This window comes from Copadichromis virginalis, linkage group LG5, assembly GCF_057382275.1.
Source record: "Copadichromis virginalis isolate Kocher_CV1m ecotype Utaka linkage group LG5, C_Virginalis_male_GT1.1, whole genome shotgun sequence".
Taxonomy (NCBI): Eukaryota; Metazoa; Chordata; class Actinopteri; order Cichliformes; family Cichlidae; genus Copadichromis; species Copadichromis virginalis.
The window spans coordinates 6830725-6838268 of NC_140622.1; positions in this window are offsets into that span (position 1 = coordinate 6830725).

Here is a 7544-nt window from a genome sequence, read left to right on the forward strand (position 1 = left end):
CACTCTCTAAACATGTGTATTTGGCCCTAGCTCTGAATCGTCTCACTTTAAACTCCCATGTCTCTCTGTTTTACTTGACTGGTGATGTCATGATATGAAACCTGGCATAGGTGTGAAAAACCTTCATATCAACTGCTCAAATAATAAGTGATGTTTACAATATATGCTTGTTGCAGTACTCCGGACAGACACTGGATGGCAGCACAGACGCATTCTTGAGTAATTTGACGCTCACTGAGTGTACACTGAGCTGCAGCAGTTTCACTTTGAGTAAGAGAGTTCCACAGAATCACTGCTGTGATTTGTTTTGCACCTCCTGAAGTTCAGCAGATTTCTGCGTCTTTATAAACCAGCAGGGAAAACTGCAACCTGAAAGAACTCCTCCAAACATGCTGAATGTTATTGCTTTTCCAAGTTCGGGTGAGTTCAAAGAAACATTCTGTGTTTAGCAAAAACACGTTAAAACTGTATTGCAGTGTATGAACGGTGCATTGTCCTGGATAGTGAAGCATAAACGTCCAAGAGAGGGAACAGAGGGAAGGCACCGGGACATCTTCAGTCAAGAAAACTCCATGTAGGATCCTTATCAAATGGATCAAGGCAATATAGTTCAACCATATTGTGGTTTACTTTTGTGCTAAATGAAAGCAATGTTATCATCGGCCATTAGCCAATCAGCTCCAGTATCCATGTCAAGTACTGAATTATCCTACATGCAACTTCAGTTTAGTAATTTAAGACAGTTTTCAAAGCATAATTCAAACTGAGGTAAACCACCTCACAAAGCTGCATCTCTACACACACGATGCAACTCAGTGCTGCCTAAGTCACTGCTGTTTCTTGGTTTATGGTTTGAAAGACTAGCAACTGCTGTGGTGGAACCTAAAGAGGATCCCAATACACAAATAAACAACAACAAAAGATGAAATACTTAGTAGAAGCAGATAACACACAATGTTATTACTTAGCTAAGACAATGTGTTGCACTTCTACAACTACTTCACAGAATATTATTTCAAGGAATTTTTGCTAGAAATGCTCTACCGGATTTATACCCTACTCCAATTTAGTATACCCTGGAATCATTAAGAACACATGAGTTAGAATGAAGCATGTTTGAATTGGTGGGTCCGCAGCTGTTCTGTTAAGGGTGCACAGAGCCAGGAGCCAGAGTCTGCTTTATCTGCAGCACGGTGGTTAGCACTGTTGCCTCACAGCAAGAAGGTCCTGAGTTCAATTCCACCATCAGGCCGGGGTCTTTCTGTGTGGAGTTTGCATGTTCTCCCCGTGTTTGCGTGGGTTCTCTCCGGGTACTCCGGCTTCCTCCCACTGTCCAAAGACATGCAGCTTGAGGGGATAGGTTAATTGGATAATCCAAATTGCCACTAGGTGTGAATGTGCGAGTGAATGTGAGTGTGAATGGTTGTCTGTCCCTGTGTGTTAGCCCTGCGACAGACTGGCGACCTGTCCAGGGTGTACCCCGCCTCTCGCCCTATGACAGCTGGGATAGGCTCCAGCGCCCCCCGCGACCCTGAAAAGGATAAGCGAATGGATGGATGGATGGATGCTGATACCACTCTAGTCTTTATTTGTTAAATTATAAAGTCATATAGCCAAGAGATGGCTAGCTTAGATTACCTCAGTTCGAATATGCTCCAGCCAACTTCTTCCATTCTCCATTTTAGAAATATTACATGACACATCCTGAGCTTTAGAAATGCTGGTAAGTGAACTGTGTAACTTGCTTTGGACAGGGTTGGTTTGCTTTCTTATGCTAGGCTGCCATCAGCAGCGTCATATTCACTTCTCTTTAGTGTAAACCTCCTCATTAAATTGTCTTGAATACAGTAATAAGTGTCCATTCTAAAATACCGATCCAGTTTTTCCGAGGCGGGTGAGTTCATCACTGGTAAATCAGGTTTTCCTATCTTCTTTTTTGTTTGTTTCAATCTTCCTTGGCCAATTTGAGGCAGCAGAACTGATTGTGGATTTGGTAATAATCCCAGCAAACACTTTCTCTGCATTTGCAGTGTAAACACTTTGATATCGCCTGTATGAAATTATGTTATCTTTCAGGTCAAGTCAACCTAACAGTTAATAGGAAAATTTACCTGCTAAATGCAGCATTATGTTTTTTTCCAGTTAACTAACTTTATTTCTCTGTTCTTTAGTGTTAATCACTGAGCTTCTCCTTAGAGATTTTACTCTGAAAACAGTGAGTTGTGAAAGTGGACCAAAATGTAATAAACACAGTTGTAAACACTGAGGCCAGCTCAGACTGCTCCAAACACACCACACAGTTTTTTCTGCTCTTGACTCTGTATGATGTCATAGAGTGTGGGTATCCCTAATAGGGTCAGGAACACAGCTTTGGCTTTGAGCACAGAAGCCCCACCCACCTGCTGTTTTCTGTATACAAAGGCAGCCAATCAGAAGTAAGCTAGCTTAAAGGGAGGGTAAAAGGGGTGGAAATTTGTTTCAGACAATGTGTGAACTGAGTGGAAACATCAAGGATAAATAGAGATTATTTTAAACTGTAAAGTATACTAAACTACAACAGTAGTGTTCAAAAACACTAAGAAAGAGCTTTCAATAAGCGCAGTAGGGCCTCCTTAGATGACCTAATCAGCATATAGTTAAGCTTTTGACCTTCTGTGTTTTTTAGCTTCCATGTTGGGAAGTAATGCTCACGCACGATAAGACAAAGGGCTGAATTATCATATGCTGCTGATAATTCAGCTCACATTATTTCTTGAATAACCACATTTGGTTCTTTTATTTCTCTGTAGAACACAGGTCCTTTTAGAAATGTCTCTTTTATCTGATGTGCTTCTGTGTTGAGCGTAGGCAGCTATGACTCTGGAATATGTGATGTGATGTCTGTGTAGGTTTAGCATGTGGATGATGTCATACCAACACAGAAAGGCCATCTGTATACACACACACACACACACACACACACACACACACACACACACACACACACACACAGATGGTGAAAGTATGGTAGTCCCGATAATATGTTAATAAATATTGTAGCATCATTCACAGAATGCTAATAGGTTTTCAACAGTTACACACACACACACACACACACACACACACACACACACACACACACACACACACACACACACACACACACACACACACCTACTAACTCACACTCTTTCTGACCCACATACTGTATTTTCTTCAGACATACAGATATGTGGGCATGTAAGGATCTTGCTAAAGATTTAGCAAGAAAACGCTGATTGAAAATGCTTGAATTTAGTTAGACTGAGTTTGTAGTGTGATTAATGTGAAGGGCAGATGCACTCGGCTGCCATGCATAAACCAGCTCCCAAACTCCTACAACATAGAATAGATGAACAGGAGCCCTCTGCTCCTCTGCAGTGTGTGCATGTGTGTGTGTGTGTGTGTGGTGTCAGTGCCCTCTTTGTGTTTTCTTGCTCTTGTTTATTTGAAAGCAGCAGGGACGTAACACAGGCCACTTTGTTTTTCTGTGTGTATTTGTGGCCTATTGATTTGACCATTGTCTCTCCAAAAGCGAGTGGGAGAGAGAAGGAGGGGTCTACAGTACAGTAGACTACAGAAGTCTAGTCCGTGTTTGGTACAGCCGTCTCTGACTGTTCAGAGAGATTCAGTATATTTTCATGTGTATTGCAACTCAGAACATCTTTCATTTTTATTCTTTAAGTGTGTGTGTGTGTGCCTTCGTGCACAAGCTTGCCACACAGCCTGTCCCTGTTGCCATGGTGATGTGGCGGGCACGGAGACGGTGGTGGCAGGTTGGGGTCGGGCACAGTGGGGCGCTGAGCTGAGATTAACTGTGACTGTGACTCTGGAGAGAGGAGAATAAAACAGCAGGCTATCAAGGGCGGACATGACCTCCGTCTCTGTGCTCCTCGGGGTGACGGGCGCCACATCCAAAGGAAACTTTCTATAGTCCAGTGCTTTGGCTGCAACTTTCAAGATCAGCCTCTTGCTTATCTCTATAAAGCCTTGCTCAGCGCTCTGGGAGATGTGTGTGTGTGTGGTATTGTCCCTTAACTGAGAACTCGTGTACAGCCACGGTACATTCCTGTGGCTGTTCTTTTTCTGGACATTTTTTCATTTTGGCCCAGAATATTACAGTTTTCAGTGGGAATGTTTAGCTAATTGACCTGCAGAGATACCAATGATCATCAAACAGTGATGAGAGTACAGAGCAAACAAGGTCAAACTGTATCTGTTAGTTCCATTGCTCCTGCCAGTCCGGCCTCTTGTTTAAAATCAATCTTGTGTTAGGGGGACACAGGGATGCTTTGTTTTGGTGGTTGTTCTGGCGGATGCCTTGCCGATGACTTCAGCTCCACCATGAACTGTCTCCTTATTCCTCTATAGGACTGCGATCACAACTGTGCGGGTCTGGGCATGGTACCACAGCTGAGAGGGATCTATAGATTGGGACTGCCACAGGGTGACAGGGAAATGAGCTTTTTTCTCTTTTCAATTTGTAGTCTATTAATTTTACAATTTATTTGCACCATTTCACTTGATTTCCTCTGATCCAGGCCACTACTGATTTACTAATCTACAAATATATTATTATCGTGTTGTCTTTTGGATAAATTAGAATGTAAATATAAGAAATCTAAACAAAAAAAAGATAAAAGAATCCAGCTGTCAGCTTAAAACCCTAATTTCAAACAATGTTGGGATGCTGTGTAAAATATGTAAAAAACAAACAAACAAACACAAAAAAAAAACTACAATGCAAACATCTGCAAATCACACAACATCCCAGCAGTACTAGCTGAACAGTCCTGGCTCTTCTTTCTCATATTTAACATTTCAGGATCTACCAAATATTTTCAGTTGGTGAAAGGTGTGGACTACAGGCGGGCCAGTTCAGTATTCTAACTCCCATGTTATGTAGCCATGTTGTTTGGAGCATCGTCTTGCTGCAATATGGAAAACCTTCCCTGAATGTTGCTCTAAAATCTGTATGTACCTTTCAGCATCGATGGGGCTTTCCCAGAAGTGCATAGGTATCAATGCACCACCATACGATCAGAGATACAGGCTTTTTGAACTGAGTGCTGATAACAAGCTGGATGGTTCCTTGCTTCTTTAGCCAAGAGGACACGGCAGCCATGTTTCTAATTTTGATTAATCTGCATGTGGATTTCTCTGGATTCTGTGAACCTGTTGATGATACTGTCATCAAATATTCAAAGTCTTTGAAATTTATGTTAAGGAGCATTATTCTGAAATTTTCTCACAGTTTCTCGTAGTACTTTTATGCTGATTGGTGAACCTGTGCCTAGATGTACTTCTGAGAAACTCTGACTCTCTAAGATGCTCTTTTTATACGCAGTCATGTTACTGCCCTGTTACCTGTTAAGCTAACCAGCTGCATAATGTTCATGCGCCTGTTTTTTTAAAATATCCTTTTTCCAGCCTTTTGTTGTCCCCTCCCAATTTTTTTAAGATGCTTTGATGAAACTCAGCTAATATTTTCATGAAACAATTAAATGTCTCAGCTATAATTTACACAGTATCCCAGCATATTTGGAATTGGGCTTGTGATTACATTACAGAAGCATAGTTTATATTTGCATGCAATGGTTCATATAATTTTCTATATTTTTTATAACACAGAAACAAAAGAAATAATACACACAGTCAACACAAATACATGACAGTACATCCACTGTTTATTTTGGTAAGTCTGTACAGTGTGTGCAAAACGATCTAGTTTGATTTCATTGTTTGTCTAGCTTAATGCCCCCATAAGCTTTGGTTTGTATTTCTTAGCAAAATCTGCTTTAACCTCCTAGGACCTGGCATCCACATATGTGGACATCACATTTTGGGTTATTTAGACCAAAATACTCAATTTTGCTCTACAAATGATGTCTATTTACGAGGACATTATACTGCTACTGTTCTATCGAAATTTTAATCGAATATCCTCATATGTGGCTCTCATTTTTCTTAGAAACAAAAACAATCTGGTAATTCTTTGTTTTCACATTCATCGGGCCCCAATATGTCCAATTATCAAAGAGAAATTAAAAATGCATGCCGTGGAAGAGTTCGGGTCTTAGGAGGTTAAGTAGTACTACTACATCTCATGATGTTTTTTTTTTACAAGGTCATAGATCAAAGTCTTGTTATGTTTTTTATGTTCAGTTTTACTTTTTCTTTGTCTGGTGATCATCTTGATGTAGTAATGTTATTAATGCTTGCATGTTTGAGTCTCGTGTTTGGCAGGATCTGGCTGACTTAGTGTTTCCGGGATTAGCCTGACTGTTTGTTTAGCACAGTGTGGAGGAGTTAATGGGCCTGAATAAACTATAACACTATTCGGCTAATGACATTTTTATCGGAGCTCTTAAAATAGGATGTGGAAATAATGACTTTTTATGAATTCCACACACTCCACATTACCACACAAACGCACCATTTCACTGCATCTAAAAGCAGAGTGGCAGCAGCTTGCTTGTGTGTGTGTGTCTGTATGTGCAAAGTACAGGGATCTATTACATTTTGCCCTGTGAGATAGGATGAGCTACTCTTTAGGGAGTTCCATGTAGTATTTCAGGGAGGTTAAACACCACAGTGATGTATAACTGCCATTTCCTACCTGTACGTTCTTCCTAAACTACTCATTCCTGAAGGCTGGGTGTAGCACCCCCAGGCTTCAGGAATGGCAGTGATTCTTGGATAACCTTCAGTCCCATCAAATCAAGATGTTGTAGCTGGTTGTTATGGTGAAAGCAAGTTGGTCAGTACTTGGCTCACTGCCACCCACTTACAAGAAGACAGATGGGAGAATAAAGTTGGTGGGAGCAAGTAAAGGAGACATGAAAATGTGGTGGAAGAAGGTGTTATGGGGTCAGACAACAGGACACAGCACATGAGGAGCAAATATTTTCACATGTAAATGTGACTGAAAATACATAAATAAGTGGGAAAGAGAGCAAAAAGGGGAAATGAAAGAGACAGAGGAACGAGTGATTCTGCTTCATGAGACAGCAGGTACATGGCAAATTTTTGGAATAGCAGCCAATAAAAAGGTGCCAAAAACAGTAAAAACGGTTTTGTAGACACTAGTTGAAACCCTGTGCTAACTTTCTTTAACTGGTGCTTCTGCCATCCTTGTGGTTATTTAAAATTTTCTCTATTTATTTTGATGGCTTTACCACAGCAGCTCTGTCACCTTATGATGAAAGCTGCTGTTTCAATCCAAAAACAGGCCAATTTTTCATTTTTCCTTAAAAAAGGTACATAGTTACTGAGGGATGGTGTTTCATGAGAATATTAAGATCAGGCCTTCTCTGGGAAGTCAGATTATACCTGCACATATTCCTGAAAGTAAGAATCTGTTACAATATCATGCATCAAGCTTGGAACAGTCATTTAGTCTGTTAAGCAGGAATGTTCCTAGAAACAAATGTGCTAATAGTTTAAACGAATAAACAAAAAACAGAGTAGTTGATTACAAGAACCACTCTAACGAGCTGAGCTCACTTTACTGGAGTTATGCACTG